At 46.5% G+C, this 18,766-nt stretch overlaps 4 non-coding genes across 4 annotated transcripts; all 4 read right to left on the bottom strand.

The window, feature by feature from the left end:
• Positions 1 to 1,826: 1,826 nt before the first annotated feature.
• LOC130300950 (U2 spliceosomal RNA) lies at positions 1,827 to 2,017 on the bottom strand. Its single transcript, XR_008851680.1, has one exon. It is a non-coding gene; the product is annotated as a U2 spliceosomal RNA (small nuclear RNA).
• Positions 2,018 to 4,110: 2,093 nt separating this feature from the next.
• On the bottom strand, positions 4,111 to 4,301 carry LOC130300949 (U2 spliceosomal RNA). Its single transcript, XR_008851679.1, has one exon. It is a non-coding gene; the product is annotated as a U2 spliceosomal RNA (small nuclear RNA).
• A 2,088-nt stretch (positions 4,302 to 6,389) lies between these two features.
• LOC130300948 (U2 spliceosomal RNA) lies at positions 6,390 to 6,580 on the bottom strand. The gene has a single exon (XR_008851678.1). It is a non-coding gene; the product is annotated as a U2 spliceosomal RNA (small nuclear RNA).
• Positions 6,581 to 14,303: 7,723 nt separating this feature from the next.
• LOC130300968 (U2 spliceosomal RNA) lies at positions 14,304 to 14,486 on the bottom strand. Its single transcript, XR_008851698.1, has one exon. It is a non-coding gene; the product is annotated as a U2 spliceosomal RNA (small nuclear RNA).
• Between the last annotated feature and the right edge of the window lie 4,280 nt (positions 14,487 to 18,766).

Below are 18,766 nucleotides of genomic sequence, written 5' to 3'. Positions count from 1 at the left end.
CACTGGGCTTAGGATCTGCATAGGAAACACACACACAAGCACACACCTACCTTTGTTGCCTGCAGATGCCTCCTTGGCTGTCCCCAAACGGTATCAAACCAACACCCACGGGAAGCTGTAAGCATAGAGGACATGCCTGCACCCCATTGGACTTACCTGTGTGGGTTAAACCCGGGTTATTTGACAACCTATGGCGGTGATGGTTCTGCTCAGGCAGAGCAGTGCTGATGCTCCTCATAAAGCTGTCGCTGCTGTGAAGGTTCTAGGTGACATCACAAATCCCTATGGTTACATACACAACAAAGCTGGGTTGTTGTTGTTTACACTCTGCAAGGCCTGTGGAAGTGAGTGACATCATAGCACTGTAGTTCTGAGGGTTCTAGATGGATGCAACAATCTCCTGTTGCTTCTATGAAGGCCATAATAGACGACATCACCAAACAGCTCCATAGTCACATACACAGCAAAGGAGAGATGTTGTTTACACCTAGTGATGTCAGTGGTATTGAGTGACATCACAGCACAGTGCTAAGGCTCCTGGGCCTGGACACAGCAGCGGCTGCAATATCTCAACGGAGAATACGTTTATATATATGTGTGTGTGTGCGCGTATATATATATATATATATATATATATATATATATATATATATTTCTCCGCCGAAATCACTTTTAAACCCATTTCCACCTTTTTTTCCCTTCTCTTCCTCTTACTTTTTTTTCACGTTTTTTTACGTTTTTCTCCTTTTCGCCTCTTTTCTGGGCGTATTATTCTTCTTTTTCTTCTTTTTTTTCGTCTAATGCATACCCCATCAGTGCAGCAATGCTTATTCAATACCGCCAGCAGATGGAGACACTGGGGGATAATTTTCTAAGGATTTATACTGATTTTTCCTGTCTGAATTTGTCGCACAGAAAGTTGCAGGCCAAATATGTGTGACATTTCTGCGACTTTAGCTTCTAGAGCATTTTTACAACATTATACATAGGTGCTGAATACATAAAAAGCGACTGTTCAGCGACAGACAAGTCGCATCGGCTGAAAGTAGGCCAGAATGTCAGTCCATGTTGGAGCAGGTTTAGATACAGTCTAAAGTATAGATCTCAAAGTCTGTGCACAGAATTTAGCAAGGGCCTCGCACCTTCTGATGCATCAGGTAGGTGCACAATAGCATAGCCTAACCCTCTGTACTTTGGTCTATATTGATGCGGGACATAGACAGCCAGCTGATGACCAATCCATTAGTGCAATGGATGGCTGGAAGCATTTGTCTTTGCCTTTGCAATACCACAGAAGCAATGCATGGTCAATGTACAGCAATGACACACCTGTGTGAACAGCCAGGAGACCCCCCCCCCCCCCATGTTATGTTACATAGTTACATAGTTAGTACGGTCGAAAAAAGACATAAGTCCATCAAGTTCAACCAGGGAATTAAGGGGTAGGGGTGTGGCGCGATATTGGGGAAGGGATGAGATTTTATATTTCTTCATAAGCATTAATCTTATTTTGTCAATTAGGAACATTCAGCACCCACCCGCTATCAAGGCAGCTGCCTATCATGTCATGCCCTACCTGCACAGGTGTGCTGGCTACTCAAATGATCCAATTAAGGAGGCCATTTAGTCAGCAGCAGCAGAAGTCCTGTGCCTGGACGCTCCAACAGCGGCCAGACACAAGCAGAAGCAGAAGCAGCAGAAGCAGCAGCAGCACCACCTTTTGTTTTTTGGCTGCAGCAGCAGCAAGGCCCACAGGGCTGGCTAGCTGGCTAGCCAGCAAGCAGGTAGCAATGAAAGTAGGAATCTTTCTTTTTAACCCTGTAAGGGGGTGGTGCACTGTACCCGAAGATACTGCCATATCGGGTCAATGCATAGGGCGACGGAAGCAAGCTTCGAAATCGGCCCCCGTTCTCAAAAATCCATTTAATATATGGTCCCCAGATAGGGGACGTATCAGATATTAAACTGATAAGAACAGATACTACACTTGATCTTAGCCAAAAGGCCGAGAAGCGATAACCGTGAAAGGGGCGGGCCCAACAAGGTGCCCTTCATGGGCACTATCACTGCTTGCTGTCAGGGAGGCTGCCAGACAATTTTCCATGCACACTCTGGGCTGGGGGGCAGTCAACCACCAGTACACACAGCAGAACCTAAACCCATACCATTATTGCTAAGCAGCAAGACAGGGGCCCATTGCACTCCCACGGGGCCTTTTTAAATGCAATCCATAACCCGGATTTGCCAGGAACCCTTCTTACTCCTCCTACTTGCATGTGACACTGGGCTTAGGATCTGCATAGGAAACACACACACAAGCACACACCTACCTTTGTTGCCTGCAGATGCCTCCTTGGCTGTCCCCAAACGGTATCAAACCAACACCCACGGGAAGCTGTAAGCATAGAGGACATGCCTGCACCCCATTGGACTTACCTGTGTGGGTTAAACCCGGGTTATTTGACAACCTATGGCGGTGATGGTTCTGCTCAGGCAGAGCAGTGCTGATGCTCCTCATAAAGCTGTCGCTGCTGTGAAGGTTCTAGGTGACATCACAAATCCCTATGGTTACATACACAACAAAGCTGGGTTGTTGTTGTTTACACTCTGCAAGGCCTGTGGAAGTGAGTGACATCATAGCACTGTAGTTCTGAGGGTTCTAGATGGATGCAACAATCTCCTGTTGCTTCTATGAAGGCCATAATAGACGACATCACCAAACAGCTCCATAGTCACATACACAGCAAAGGAGAGATGTTGTTTACACCTAGTGATGTCAGTGGTATTGAGTGACATCACAGCACAGTGCTAAGGCTCCTGGGCCTGGACACAGCAGCGGCTGCAATATCTCAACGGAGAATACGTTTATATATGTGTGTGTGTGCGCGTATATATATATATATATATATATATATATATATATATATATATATATTTCTCCGCCGAAATCACTTTTAAACCCATTTCCACCTTTTTTTCCCTTCTCTTCCTCTTACTTTTTTTTCACGTTTTTTTACGTTTTTCTCCTTTTCGCCTCTTTTCTGGGCGTATTATTCTTCTTTTTCTTCTTTTTTTTCGTCTAATGCATACCCCATCAGTGCAGCAATGCTTATTCAATACCGCCAGCAGATGGAGACACTGGGGGATAATTTTCTAAGGATTTATACTGATTTTTCCTGTCTGAATTTGTCGCACAGAAAGTTGCAGGCCAAATATGTGTGACATTTCTGCGACTTTAGCTTCTAGAGCATTTTTACAACATTATACATAGGTGCTGAATACATAAAAAGCGACTGTTCAGCGACAGACAAGTCGCATCGGCTGAAAGTAGGCCAGAATGTCAGTCCATGTTGGAGCAGGTTTAGATACAGTCTAAAGTATAGATCTCAAAGTCTGTGCACAGAATTTAGCAAGGGCCTCGCACCTTCTGATGCATCAGGTAGGTGCACAATAGCATAGCCTAACCCTCTGTACTTTGGTCTATATTGATGCGGGACATAGACAGCCAGCTGATGACCAATCCATTAGTGCAATGGATGGCTGGAAGCATTTGTCTTTGCCTTTGCAATACCACAGAAGCAATGCATGGTCAATGTACAGCAATGACACACCTGTGTGAACAGCCAGGAGACCCCCCCCCCCCCCCCATGTTATGTTACATAGTTACATAGTTAGTACGGTCGAAAAAAGACATATGTCCATCAAGTTCAACCAGGGAATTAAGGGGTAGGGGTGTGGCGCGATATTGGGGAAGGGATGAGATTTTATATTTCTTCATAAGCATTAATCTTATTTTGTCAATTAGGAACATTCAGCACCCACCCGCTATCAAGGCAGCTGCCTATCATGTCATGCCCTACCTGCACAGGTGTGCTGGCTACTCAAATGATCCAATTAAGGAGGCCATTTAGTCAGCAGCAGCAGAAGTCCTGTGCCTGGACGCTCCAACAGCGGCCAGACACAAGCAGAAGCAGAAGCAGCAGAAGCAGCAGCAGCACCACCTTTTGTTTTTTGGCTGCAGCAGCAGCAAGGCCCACAGGGCTGGCTAGCTGGCTAGCCAGCAAGCAGGTAGCAATGAAAGTAGGAATCTTTCTTTTTAACCCTGTAAGGGGGTGGTGCACTGTACCCGAAGATACTGCCATATCGGGTCAATGCATAGGGCGACGGAAGCAAGCTTCGAAATCGGCCCCCGTTCTCAAAAATCCATTTAATATATGGTCCCCAGATAGGGGACGTATCAGATATTAAACTGATAAGAACAGATACTACACTTGATCTTAGCCAAAAGGCCGAGAAGCGATAACCGTGAAAGGGGCGGGCCCAACAAGGTGCCCTTCATGGGCACTATCACTGCTTGCTGTCAGGGAGGCTGCCAGACAATTTTCCATGCACACTCTGGGCTGGGGGGCAGTCAACCACCAGTACACACAGCAGAACCTAAACCCATACCATTATTGCTAAGCAGCAAGACAGGGGCCCATTGCACTCCCACGGGGCCTTTTTAAATGCAATCCATAACCCGGATTTGCCAGGAACCCTTCTTACTCCTCCTACTTGCATGTGACACTGGGCTTAGGATCTGCATAGGAAACACACACACAAGCACACACCTACCTTTGTTGCCTGCAGATGCCTCCTTGGCTGTCCCCAAACGGTATCAAACCAACACCCACGGGAAGCTGTAAGCATAGAGGACATGCCTGCACCCCATTGGACTTACCTGTGTGGGTTAAACCCGGGTTATTTGACAACCTATGGCGGTGATGGTTCTGCTCAGGCAGAGCAGTGCTGATGCTCCTCATAAAGCTGTCGCTGCTGTGAAGGTTCTAGGTGACATCACAAATCCCTATGGTTACATACACAACAAAGCTGGGTTGTTGTTGTTTACACTCTGCAAGGCCTGTGGAAGTGAGTGACATCATAGCACTGTAGTTCTGAGGGTTCTAGATGGATGCAACAATCTCCTGTTGCTTCTATGAAGGCCATAATAGACGACATCACCAAACAGCTCCATAGTCACATACACAGCAAAGGAGAGATGTTGTTTACACCTAGTGATGTCAGTGGTATTGAGTGACATCACAGCACAGTGCTAAGGCTCCTGGGCCTGGACACAGCAGCGGCTGCAATATCTCAACGGAGAATACGTTTATATATATGTGTGTGTGTGCGCGTATATATATATATATATATATATATATATATATATATATATATTTCTCCGCCGAAATCACTTTTAAACCCATTTCCACCTTTTTTTCCCTTCTCTTCCTCTTACTTTTTTTTCACGTTTTTTTACGTTTTTCTCCTTTTCGCCTCTTTTCTGGGCGTATTATTCTTCTTTTTCTTCTTTTTTTTCGTCTAATGCATACCCCATCAGTGCAGCAATGCTTATTCAATACCGCCAGCAGATGGAGACACTGGGGGATAATTTTCTAAGGATTTATACTGATTTTTCCTGTCTGAATTTGTCGCACAGAAAGTTGCAGGCCAAATATGTGTGACATTTCTGCGACTTTAGCTTCTAGAGCATTTTTACAACATTATACATAGGTGCTGAATACATAAAAAGCGACTGTTCAGCGACAGACAAGTCGCATCGGCTGAAAGTAGGCCAGAATGTCAGTCCATGTTGGAGCAGGTTTAGATACAGTCTAAAGTATAGATCTCAAAGTCTGTGCACAGAATTTAGCAAGGGCCTCGCACCTTCTGATGCATCAGGTAGGTGCACAATAGCATAGCCTAACCCTCTGTACTTTGGTCTATATTGATGCGGGACATAGACAGCCAGCTGATGACCAATCCATTAGTGCAATGGATGGCTGGAAGCATTTGTCTTTGCCTTTGCAATACCACAGAAGCAATGCATGGTCAATGTACAGCAATGACACACCTGTGTGAACAGCCAGGAGACCCCCCCCCCCCCATGTTATGTTACATAGTTACATAGTTAGTACGGTCGAAAAAAGACATATGTCCATCAAGTTCAACCAGGGAATTAAGGGGTAGGGGTGTGGCGCGATATTGGGGAAGGGATGAGATTTTATATTTCTTCATAAGCATTAATCTTATTTTGTCAATTAGGAACAATCAGCACCCACCCGCTATCAAGGCAGCTGCCTATCATGTCATGCCCTACCTGCACAGGTGTGCTGGCTACTCAAATGATCCAATTAAGGAGGCCATTTAGTCAGCAGCAGCAGAAGTCCTGTGCCTGGACGCTCCAACAGCGGCCAGACACAAGCAGAAGCAGAAGCAGCAGAAGCAGCAGCAGCACCACCTTTTGTTTTTTGGCTGCAGCAGCAGCAAGGCCCACAGGGCTGGCTAGCTGGCTAGCCAGCAAGCAGGTAGCAATGAAAGTAGGAATCTTTCTTTTTAACCCTGTAAGGGGGTGGTGCACTGTACCCGAAGATACTGCCATATCGGGTCAATGCATAGGGCGACGGAAGCAAGCTTCGAAATCGGCCCCCGTTCTCAAAAATCCATTTAATATATGGTCCCCAGATAGGGGACGTATCAGATATTAAACTGATAAGAACAGATACTACACTTGATCTTAGCCAAAAGGCCGAGAAGCGATAACCGTGAAAGGGGAGGGCCCAACAAGGTGCCCTTCATGGGCACTATCACTGCTTGCTGTCAGGGAGGCTGCCAGACAATTTTCCATGCACACTCTGGGCTGGGGGGCAGTCAACCACCAGTACACACAGCAGAACCTAAACCCATACCATTATTGCTAAGCAGCAAGACAGGGGCCCATTGCACTCCCACGGGGCCTTTTTAAATGCAATCCATAACCCGGATTTGCCAGGAACCCTTCTTACTCCTCCTACTTGCATGTGACACTGGGCTTAGGATCTGCATAGGAAACACACACACAAGCACACACCTACCTTTGTTGCCTGCAGATGCCTCCTTGGCTGTCCCCAAACGGTATCAAACCAACACCCACGGGAAGCTGTAAGCATAGAGGACATGCCTGCACCCCATTGGACTTACCTGTGTGGGTTAAACCCGGGTTATTTGACAACCTATGGCGGTGATGGTTCTGCTCAGGCAGAGCAGTGCTGATGCTCCTCATAAAGCTGTCGCTGCTGTGAAGGTTCTAGGTGACATCACAAATCCCTATGGTTACATACACAACAAAGCTGGGTTGTTGTTGTTTACACTCTGCAAGGCCTGTGGAAGTGAGTGACATCATAGCACTGTAGTTCTGAGGGTTCTAGATGGATGCAACAATCTCCTGTTGCTTCTATGAAGGCCATAATAGACGACATCACCAAACAGCTCCATAGTCACATACACAGCAAAGGAGAGATGTTGTTTACACCTAGTGATGTCAGTGGTATTGAGTGACATCACAGCACAGTGCTAAGGCTCCTGGGCCTGGACACAGCAGCGGCTGCAATATCTCAACGGAGAATACGTTTATATATATGTGTGTGTGTGCGCGTATATATATATATATATATATATATATATATATATATATTTCTCCGCCGAAATCACTTTTAAACCCATTTCCACCTTTTTTTCCCTTCTCTTCCTCTTACTTTTTTTTCACGTTTTTTTACGTTTTTCTCCTTTTCGCCTCTTTTCTGGGCGTATTATTCTTCTTTTTCTTCTTTTTTTTCGTCTAATTGTCGCGATGCCGGCTGGCAGGTAGTGGATCCTCTGTGCCAGAGAGGGATTGGCGTGGACCGTGCTAGAGGATCGGTTCTAAGTCACTACTGGTTTTCACCAGAGCCCGCCGCAAAGCGGGATGGTCTTGCTGCGGCGGTAGTGACCAGGTCGTATCCCCTAGCAACGGCTCAACCTCTCTGGCTGCTGAAGATAGGCGCGGTACAAGGGAGTAGACAGAAGCAAGGTCGGACGTAGCAGAAGGTCGGGGCAGGCAGCAAGGATCGTAGTCAGGGGCAACGGCAGAAGGTCTGGAATCACAGGCAAGGAACACACAAGGAACGCTTTCACTGGCACTAGGGCAACAAGATCCGGCGAGGGAGTGAAGGGGAAGTGAGGTGATATAGGGAAGTGCACAGGTGTAAACACTAATTGGAACCACTGCACCAATCAGCGGTGCAGTGGCCCTTTAAATCGCAAAGACCCGGCGCGCGCGCGCCCTAGGGAGCGGGGCCGCGCGCGCCGGGACAGAACTGACGGGGAGCGAGTAAGGTACGGGAGCCGGGGTGCGCATCGCGAGCGGGCGCTACCCGCATCGCGAATCGCATCCCGGCCGGAGGTAGTAACGCAGCGCCCCGGGTCCGTGGAACCGACCGGGGCGCTGCAGTGAGGGAAGTGTAGCGAGCGCTCCGGGGAGGAGCGGGGACCCGGAGCGCTCGGCGTAACAGTACCCCCCCCCTTGGGTCTCCCCCTCTTCTTGGGGCCTGAGAACCTGAGGATCAGACTTTTGTCCAGGATATTGTCCTCAGGTTCCCAGGACCTCTCTTCTGGACCACAACCCTCCCAATCCACTAAAAAAAAAGTTCTTCCCCTGACCTTTTTAGAGGCCAAAATCTCTTTGACAGAGAAGATGTCCGAGGAGCCGGAAACAGGAGTGGGAGGAACAGATTTAGGAGAAAAACGGTTGAGGATGAGAGGTTTAAGAAGAGAGACGTGAAAGGCATTAGGGATACGAAGAGAAGGAGGAAGAAGAAGTTTGTAAGAGACAGGATTAATTTGACACAAAACTTTAAAAGGACCAAGATAGCGTGGTCCCAACTTATAGCTCGGGACACGGAAACGGACATATTTAGCGGAGAGCCATACCTTGTCTCCAGGGGAAAAAATGGGAGGAGCTCTTCTTTTCTTATCTGCGAATCTCTTCATGCGAGAAGAAGCCTGTAAGAGAGAATTTTGGGTCTCTTTCCATATGGTGGAAAGATCACGAGAAATTTCATCCACAGCGGGCAGACCAGAGGGCAAGGGGGTAGGGAGGGGGGGAAGAGGGTGACGGCCGTACACCACGAAAAACGGAGATTTGGAGGAAGATTCAGAGATTCTGAAATTATACGAGAATTCGGCCCAAGGTAGAAGATCTGCCCAGTCATCCTGGCGGGAGGAAACAAAATGTCGTAAATAGTCACCCAAGATCTGGTTAATTCTCTCTACTTGTCCATTGGATTGAGGATGGTATGCAGAAGAAAAATTTAATTTAATCTTGAGTTGTTTACAGAGAGCCCTCCAGAATTTAGACACAAATTGGACGCCTCTATCCGAGACGATCTGTGTAGGCAACCCGTGAAGACGAAAAATGTGTACAAAAAATTGTTTAGCCAACTGAGGCGCTGAAGGAAGACCAGGAAGAGGGATGAAATGTGCCATTTTGGAGAATCGATCAACGACCACCCAAATAACAGTGTTGCCATGGGATGGGGGTAAGTCAGTAATAAAATCCATACCAATCAGAGACCAAGGTTGTTCGGGGACAGGTAGAGGATGAAGAAAACCAGCGGGCTTCTGGCGAGGAGTCTTATCCCGGGCACAGATAGTGCAGGCTCGCACAAAGTCCACCACATCAGTCTCTAGAGTCGGCCACCAATAGAAGCGAGAGATGAGTTGCACAGATTTCTTGATGCCCGCATGACCTGCGAGATGGGAGGAGTGACCCCATTTGAGGATCCCAAGGCGTTGGCGTGGAGAAACAAAGGTCTTTCCTGGAGGAGTTTGCCTGATGGAGGCTGGAGAAGTGGAAATCAGGCAGTCAGGAGGAATGATGTGTTGAGGAGAGAGTTCAATTTCAGAGGCATCTGAGGAACGAGAGAGAGCATCGGCCCTAATGTTTTTATCAGCAGGCCGAAAGTGGATTTCAAAATTAAATCGGGCAAAGAACAGAGACCACCTGGCCTGACGAGGATTCAGCCGTTGGGCAGACTGGAGGTAGGAGAGGTTCTTGTGATCGGTGTAAATAATAACTGGAAATCTTGATCCCTCCAGCAGATGCCTCCATTCCTCAAGTGCTAATTTAATGGCTAGAAGCTCTCGATCCCCGATGGAGTAGTTCCTCTCCGCCGGAGAGAAGGTCCTGGAAAAAAAACCACAAGTAACAGCATGCCCGGAAGAGTTTTTTTGTAGAAGGACAGCTCCAGCTCCCACTGAGGAGGCATCAACCTCCAATAGGAAGGGTTTAGATGGGTCAGGTCTGGAGAGCACGGGAGCCGAAGAAAAGGCAGACTTGAGTCGTTTAAAGGCGTCTTCCGCTTGAGGAGGCCAAGACTTGGGATCGGCATTTTTTTTTGTTAAAGCCACAATAGGAGCCACAATGGTAGAAAAATGTGGAATAAATTGCCTGTAATAATTGGCGAACCCCAAAAAACGTTGGATGGCACGGAGTCCGGAGGGGCGTGGCCAATCTAAGACGGCAGAGAGTTTATCTGGGTCCATTTGTAGTCCCTGGCCAGAGACCAAGTATCCTAGAAAAGGAAGAGATTGGCATTCAAACAGACATTTCTCTATTTTGGCATAGAGTTGATTATCACGAAGTCTCTGAAGAACCATACGGACATGCTGGCGGTGTTCTTCAAGATTGGCAGAAAAAATCAGGATATCGTCCAGATATACAACAACACAGGAGTATAGTAGATCACGAAAAATTTCATTAACAAAGTCTTGAAAGACGGCAGGGGCGTTGCATAGACCAAAGGGCATGACCAGATACTCAAAGTGTCCATCTCTGGTGTTAAATGCCGTTTTCCATTCATCCCCCTCTCTGATGCGGATGAGATTATAAGCACCTCTTAAGTCCAGTTTGGTAAAAATATGGGCACCTTGGAGACGATCAAAGAGTTCAGAGATGAGGGGTAGGGGGTAGCGGTTCTTAACCGTGATTTTATTAAGACCGCGGTAGTCAATGCAAGGACGTAGAGAGCCATCTTTTTTGGACACAAAGAAAAATCCGGCTCCGGCAGGAGAGGAGGATTTACGGATAAAGCCCTTTTTTAAATTTTCTTGGACGTATTCAGACATGGCAAGAGTCTCTGGGACGGACAGAGGATAGATTCTGCCCCGGGGTGGAGTAGTGCCCGGGAGGAGGTCAATGGGACAATCATAAGGCCTGTGAGGAGGTAGAGTCTCAGCTTGTTTTTTGCAAAAAACGTCCGCAAAGTCCATATAGGCCTTAGGGAGACCGGCTACATGAGGAAGCACAGGGACACGGCAAGGTTTACTGGGAACCGGTTTTAAGCAGTCCTTGGAACAAGAGGGCCCCCAACTCTTGATCTCCCCAGTGGACCAATCCAGGATTGGGGAATGGAGTTGAAGCCAGGGAAGTCCAAGAAGGATTTCAGAAGTGCAATTGGGGAGGACCAACAGTTCAATCCTCTCGTGATGAGATCCGATGCACATTAGAAGGGGCTCCGTGCGGAAACGTATAGTACAGTCCAATCTTTCATTGTTTACACAATTGATGTAGAGGGGTCTGGCGAGACTGGTCACCGGGATGTTGAACCTGTTGACGAGAGAGGCTAAGATGAAATTTCCTGCAGATCCAGAGTCCAGGAAGGCCACAGCAGAGAAGGAGAAGGCAGAGGCAGACATCCGCACAGGCACAGTAAGACGTGGAGAAGCAGAGTAGACATCAAGGACTGTCTCACCTTTGTGCGGAGTCAGCGGACGTCTTTCCAGGCGGGGAGGACGGATAGGACAATCCTTCAGGAAGTGTTCGGTACTAGCGCAGTACAGGCAGAGATTCTCCATGCGGCGTCGTGTCCTCTCTTGGGGTGTCAGGCGAGACCGGTCGACCTGCATAGCCTCCACGGCGGGAGGCACAGGAACAGATTGCAGGGGACCAGAGGAGAGAGGAGCCGGGGAGAAGAAACGCCTCGTGCGAACAGAGTCCATATCCTGGCGGAGCTCCTGACGCCGTTCGGAAAAACGCATGTCAATGCGAGTGGCAAGATGGATGAGTTCATGTAGGTTAGCAGGGATTTCTCGTGCGGCCAGAACATCTTTAATGTTGCTGGATAGGCCTTTTTTAAAGGTCGCGCAGAGTGCCTCATTATTCCAGGATAATTCTGAAGCAAGGGTACGGAACTGTACGGCATACTCGCCAACGGAAGAATTACCCTGGACCAGGTTCAACAGGGCAGTCTCAGCAGAAGAGGCTCGGGCAGGTTCCTCAAAGACACTTCGAATTTCCGAGAAGAAGGAGTGTACAGAGGCAGTGACGGGGTCATTGCGGTCCCAGAGCGGTGTGGCCCAAGCCAGGGCTTTTCCAGACAGCAGGCTGACTACGAAAGCCACCTTAGACCTTTCAGTGGGGAACTGGTCCGACATCATCTCCAAGTGTAATGAACATTGGGAAAGAAAGCCACGGCAAAACTTAGAGTCCCCATCAAATTTATCCGGCAAGGATAGTCGTATTCCAGAAGCGGCCACTCGCTGCGGAGGAGGTACAGGAGCTGGCGGAGGAGATGATTGCTGGAGCTGTGGTAGTAACTGTTGTAGCATAACAGTCAGTTGAGACAGCTGTTGGCCTTGTTGCGCAATCTGTTGTGACTGCTGGGCGACCACCGTGGTGAGGTCAGCGACAACTGGCAGAGGAACTTCAGCGGGATCCATGGCCGGATCTACTGTCGCGATGCCGGCTGGCAGGTAGTGGATCCTCTGTGCCAGAGAGGGATTGGCGTGGACCGTGCTAGAGGATCGGTTCTAAGTCACTACTGGTTTTCACCAGAGCCCGCCGCAAAGCGGGATGGTCTTGCTGCGGCGGTAGTGACCAGGTCGTATCCCCTAGCAACGGCTCAACCTCTCTGGCTGCTGAAGATAGGCGCGGTACAAGGGAGTAGACAGAAGCAAGGTCGGACGTAGCAGAAGGTCGGGGCAGGCAGCAAGGATCGTAGTCAGGGGCAACGGCAGAAGGTCTGGAATCACAGGCAAGGAACACACAAGGAACGCTTTCACTGGCACTAGGGCAACAAGATCCGGCGAGGGAGTGAAGGGGAAGTGAGGTGATATAGGGAAGTGCACAGGTGTAAACACTAATTGGAACCACTGCACCAATCAGCGGTGCAGTGGCCCTTTAAATCGCAAAGACCCGGCGCGCGCGCGCCCTAGGGAGCGGGGCCGCGCGCGCCGGGACAGAACTGACGGGGAGCGAGTAAGGTACGGGAGCCGGGGTGCGCATCGCGAGCGGGCGCTACCCGCATCGCGAATCGCATCCCGGCCGGAGGTAGTAACGCAGCGCCCCGGGTCCGTGGAACCGACCGGGGCGCTGCAGTGAGGGAAGTGTAGCGAGCGCTCCGGGGAGGAGCGGGGACCCGGAGCGCTCGGCGTAACACTAATGCATACCCCATCAGTGCAGCAATGCTTATTCAATACCGCCAGCAGATGGAGACACTGGGGGATAATTTTCTAAGGATTTATACTGATTTTTCCTGTCTGAATTTGTCGCACAGAAAGTTGCAGGCCAAATATGTGTGACATTTCTGCGACTTTAGCTTCTAGAGCATTTTTACAACATTATACATAGGTGCTGAATACATAAAAAGCGACTGTTCAGCGACAGACAAGTCGCATCGGCTGAAAGTAGGCCAGAATGTCAGTCCATGTTGGAGCAGGTTTAGATACAGTCTAAAGTATAGATCTCAAAGTCTGTGCACAGAATTTAGCAAGGGCCTCGCACCTTCTGATGCATCAGGTAGGTGCACAATAGCATAGCCTAACCCTCTGTACTTTGGTCTATATTGATGCGGGACATAGACAGCCAGCTGATGACCAATCCATTAGTGCAATGGATGGCTGGAAGCATTTGTCTTTGCCTTTGCAATACCACAGAAGCAATGCATGGTCAATGTACAGCAATGACACACCTGTGTGAACAGCCAGGAGACCCCCCCCCCCCCCCATGTTATGTTACATAGTTACATAGTTAGTACGGTCGAAAAAAGACATATGTCCATCAAGTTCAACCAGGGAATTAAGGGGTAGGGGTGTGGCGCGATATTGGGGAAGGGATGAGATTTTATATTTCTTCATAAGCATTAATCTTATTTTGTCAATTAGGAACATTCAGCACCCACCCGCTATCAAGGCAGCTGCCTATCATGTCATGCCCTACCTGCACAGGTGTGCTGGCTACTCAAATGATCCAATTAAGGAGGCCATTTAGTCAGCAGCAGCAGAAGTCCTGTGCCTGGATGCTCCAACAGCGGCCAGACACAAGCAGAAGCAGAAGCAGCAGAAGCAGCAGCAGCACCACCTTTTGTTTTTTGGCTGCAGCAGCAGCAAGGCCCACAGGGCTGGCTAGCTGGCTAGCCAGCAAGCAGGTAGCAATGAAAGTAGGAATCTTTCTTTTTAACCCTGTAAGGGGGTGGTGCACTGTACCCGAAGATACTGCCATATCGGGTCAATGCATAGGGCGACGGAAGCAAGCTTCGAAATCGGCCCCCGTTCTCAAAAATCCATTTAATATATGGTCCCCAGATAGGGGACGTATCAGATATTAAACTGATAAGAACAGATTTTTTTTTTTTTTTTTTTTTAAAGCCGAGGAACGTGCTTTCGATTCACCCAAAGTGCAAGAAAAAGTGCAAACGTGTTACACTAAAAAAACGTGCACAAAGGATGCGGTCTATCGCAAGCCCTTCTCCGATAGGAGAGAGGCCCCCCAACAAACCTTACCCTTCGCCTCCGGACCAAAAGGTACCTGCGAGGTTCCAGGTTCGATGTCCCTTTTCGCCGAAGCTACTAGGGGACCACAAATGCTCCCGGCATCCCCCTTGGCGTTAGCCAAGGTATCTGCCCGCAGAGCCGATTACGGTAGGTACCCTGCCAAAGCAGGAGTACCCGGGGTGTTTGCAGGGAGGTGCGGAACCTAATGGCCACACACACCTCCCCTAGACCGCCAGGAGGGACACCCAGAAGGGCTACCGCATCCTGACCAATCCTGTGAACACACAACACGCAAAAAGTGACACAGTGAGACAAAAAAGAAATAAATAAGTGAATGTGTGCAGATATACTGCCCGGACATCCGGCCGGATCTATAAAAAATTTCTCTGATCCTAGCCAGAAGGCCGGGAATCAAGAGGTGAGTGCCACAAGGTGAAGAGATTATGGTGCCCGTGCTTCAACTCAGTGAGCCTATTCTCCCAGTGAGTTTCGGCACCTCGGGGTCACCACTCCCCGAGGCACAAAGTACCTCGGCTCTAGACCCTCTCAGCCTCATGGCGAGACCCGGAGGGAACAGGTCACATCGGGGCAGCCGTCGAGCTGATTCCTCAGAACCAGCCCCGGAAAGCCCTGGTACACCTGCATCCTCCATGCAGCACCCATCCCCACCAGCCCCATACCGGCGTTACTGTCCACCGGCATGAAAAACTGATAAGAACAGATTTTTTTTTTTAACTTGGCTACCCCTGAGGGGTATCTTTTTATTTAGAATTCATAACATTTTACAAAGTGCATTACGATTTATAAATATAATTTTTTTTCAATAAAAACAAATTTTGATAATAAAATCACATATAACAATAAAAGTTCACATAAATACAATCATAATACACTTAAAATGGGCACTTGGTGGCTTTACAAAAGGGCGTTCCATTCATTAAAATACCATTTTCTAGCTAATAAAGGATAATATTTCTTGTCTAATAAAAAGTACTGGTACATATCACTAAAACAAAGAGCTAAAACATCATTCACAGATAAAATCTCATGTTTAAAAAGTAAAATGTTTCTGGCATTCCATAGAGCTGCTTTAACACAGTTTATGATCTTCCATGCCATTGTCTCTTGAGTCCGTATTGGGCATTCCAGACATCCATAAAAAACAGCTGCAGAGTTTAAGTCCTTTATTTCTGTTATCTTCTTCACCAGAGGGAGTATTTTAGTCCATATCCTTTTTGCATAAAAACAAGTCCAGAAAAGGTGGTACACGGTCTCGGGTTCCTGGCAGCCCTCCCTCGGGCATACTGCAGTGTTGGCCATCCTTCTTCGGTGCTGGAATGCCCGGCATGGAAGACACTCGTGTATGCAGCTCCAGGCCAGATCTTTCTGTGAATTAAAAAGATAAATCATATTTGCCATCTTCCATATTTTCCTGCATTTCTCTTCATTAAAATTATTCACAGGGGCAATAAAACCACTTTCTTTAATATATTTTAACATTTTTTTGCTATTAGTTACTTCATTAATACTTTTTCCGTTAAAGTTGTACAAGTTGAAAATTTTCTCTAAAATCTTGTATTGTTGGGGAAGATTAAAAGCATAAGGACAGCTTAAAACAGTTTTAAACCACCCATTCCTCCTCATAAAAAAACCTGTATTAAAACGGATAAAATATGACCAGTAACTATCCTTAAAAAGTGTGCTAACACACATGCTAAAAAACTTGGTAAAAAGGAACGCCCTGATGTCGGGGAAGTCCTTTCCACCCATACCTTTTGGCATCATGACGATCTCTCTTCTCAATTTTTCACTCTTGGAGCTCCATAAAAAGGTAAAACATGCTTTAATAATTTTATTTAAAATCATTTCGGGGGGTGGAAAGACCATGCCAAGATACAATAAAATGGGTAAAATCACCATCTTTGTAACTAAAACCTTCCCCTCCATCGTTAGCTTTCTCATGTTCCACATACAAATTTTTGTGTTTATTTTTTGAGCCACCAAGTCCCAGCTATTAAAACCATTGTTTGACTCACTGAAGGAGACCCCTAAAATCTGCACAGACTCAGACACAGGAATGGGTAAATCCCTTAAAAACAGTCCTCCTATATTTAAAACACTGCTTTTATTAAAATTTACCTTAAAACCGGAGGCACAACAAAAAAATTCAACTTGCTTTAGGGCTTTTTGAAGCGATGGGGTGTCCCTTCCAAGCACTGCCACATCGTCCATGTACCCCACTACTTTAGCCTCTAGTCCCCCTCCTCCCGGCAGGGGGACCCCTCTTATTTGCTTATCTCTCCTCAAGGTGCATAGTAGAGGCTCAAGCGCACATATGAAAAGTAGTGGGGACAAAGGACACCCCTGCTTCACTCCGGAATTTAAAATCACATCCTGTGTCTTAAAACCGTTAACTAAAATCTTGCTTGTGCAGTTTTTATAAAAGGCCTTAAGAGACAATAAAAAGCCTTCAGGTATACCCATTTTCTCTAAAACCTTAAAAAGATAAAAATGTGACACTCTGTCAAAAGCCTTCTCGAAGTCTAAGGATAAAATGGCTAGTTTTCCGTTTCTAGACTTTGTGTCACTAATCACATCTTTTAAAAGGTTAAGATTTTCCCATATGCTCCTCCCAGGCACCCCACAGACCTGATTTGAATGGATTATTTTCTCTATTACACTTTTTAATCTATTTGCGCACAGTTTTGCCATCACTTTGTAGTCACAGTTGAGGAGGGTGATTGGTCTCCAGTTCTTTAGATCTGACCGGTCTCCCTTTTTGAACAGCAGGGAGACATCACCCTTCCTCCATGAACCTGGGAGGGCTTTTGTTTTAAATACTTCTGTAAAAAGGGAAAAAAGGTCATCTTTTAAAACACCATAAAAAATGACATAAAACTCAATGGGTATACCGTCAGGACCAGGCACCTTACCGGATTTAAAACTCCTGATCGTCTCTAAAACTTCCTGTTCCGAGATTTCCCTCTGTAAAAGAGACTGGGACACAGGGTCTAAAACATTGGTAATCTCCTTCAATGAGTCATTCATAAAATCAATATCAATATTTTTTGTATTAAAAAGATCCGCATAAAATGAATGTACCCTTTTTAAAATACCCTGTACATCTTTTTCTCCTTGTATATTATCAATTAAAACCTTTTTATCCGTTACTTTCTTAAAAAAGTACCTGGAGCAGGTCTCGTTCTCTTCAAGGTGCTTTATTTTGGATCTGAAAATTATCTCTTTTCCCTTCTGCTCCAGGCACTGTTTTATTTCTTTTTTTTAAGTCAGTAATTTCTCTATAAACCTCTATACCATTGTCTCTGAATTTGTACAGGGTTTGCAGACGGGTATTTAGAAGGGAGTAAAACTCACGCTTCTCTTTAGCTCTAGAGATCCCTACTCTAATAAAAAACTCTTTTATTTTTATTTTCATTTTCTCCCACCATATACTGATGGGAGTGTTAGGATCTCTTACCCGTCTGCAGTCCTTGTAGAAGTTGATAAAATCGGATAAAACCTGCGGATCTTCTAAAAGGGATACATTCATCTTCCAGGCATTCCTCCCAGTCTTTTTTCTAAAATCACTCTTCACCTTAAAAGATAAAAGTTTGTGATCAGAAAAAACATTGGTTAAAACATCACACTTAAAAGGCAGTACTTGATAAGAACAGAAGATAAAATCGATCCTGGAGCTGCAGTTTGCGTTGCTCCAGGTCACACCGTCTCTTTCTGGTAAAATACTATTGCATTTCTTAAAAACATCAGTAAGTCTAAAATCAATAATCATATTTTTTAACATAGAAGATGTTTTATCATAGTTTCTACTTACTGAATTGGTAAAACGGTGCTCCCCCCTTAAAATACAATTAAAATCACCTGCTAAAATAAGAGGTTCAGAATCATTGATAAAAAGGGGTAAAATCTCTAACATCCGTGCTCTATCATTTTTATTGGGTGAACCATAAAAATTTAAAAACTGCCATTTAATACCATCAATAAAAGCTTTAACCAATAAAATTCTGCCTGGTAAAATCTCATGAATAAAATCAATAAAAGCATTTCCTTTAAAAAGTATGGCGACCCCTGCTGATCTGGATTCGTTAGATCCAGACCAGACTGATGGACCGTGTACCCAATCTTTTTTATACTTTTCATA

The sequence above is a fragment of the Hyla sarda genome, unplaced genomic scaffold (genome assembly GCF_029499605.1).
Source record: "Hyla sarda isolate aHylSar1 unplaced genomic scaffold, aHylSar1.hap1 scaffold_1106, whole genome shotgun sequence".
NCBI classification, from domain to species: domain Eukaryota; kingdom Metazoa; phylum Chordata; class Amphibia; order Anura; family Hylidae; genus Hyla; species Hyla sarda.
The sequence above is the reverse complement of the archived record's forward strand: the minus strand, read 5'-3'. Positions and strand labels throughout refer to the sequence as shown.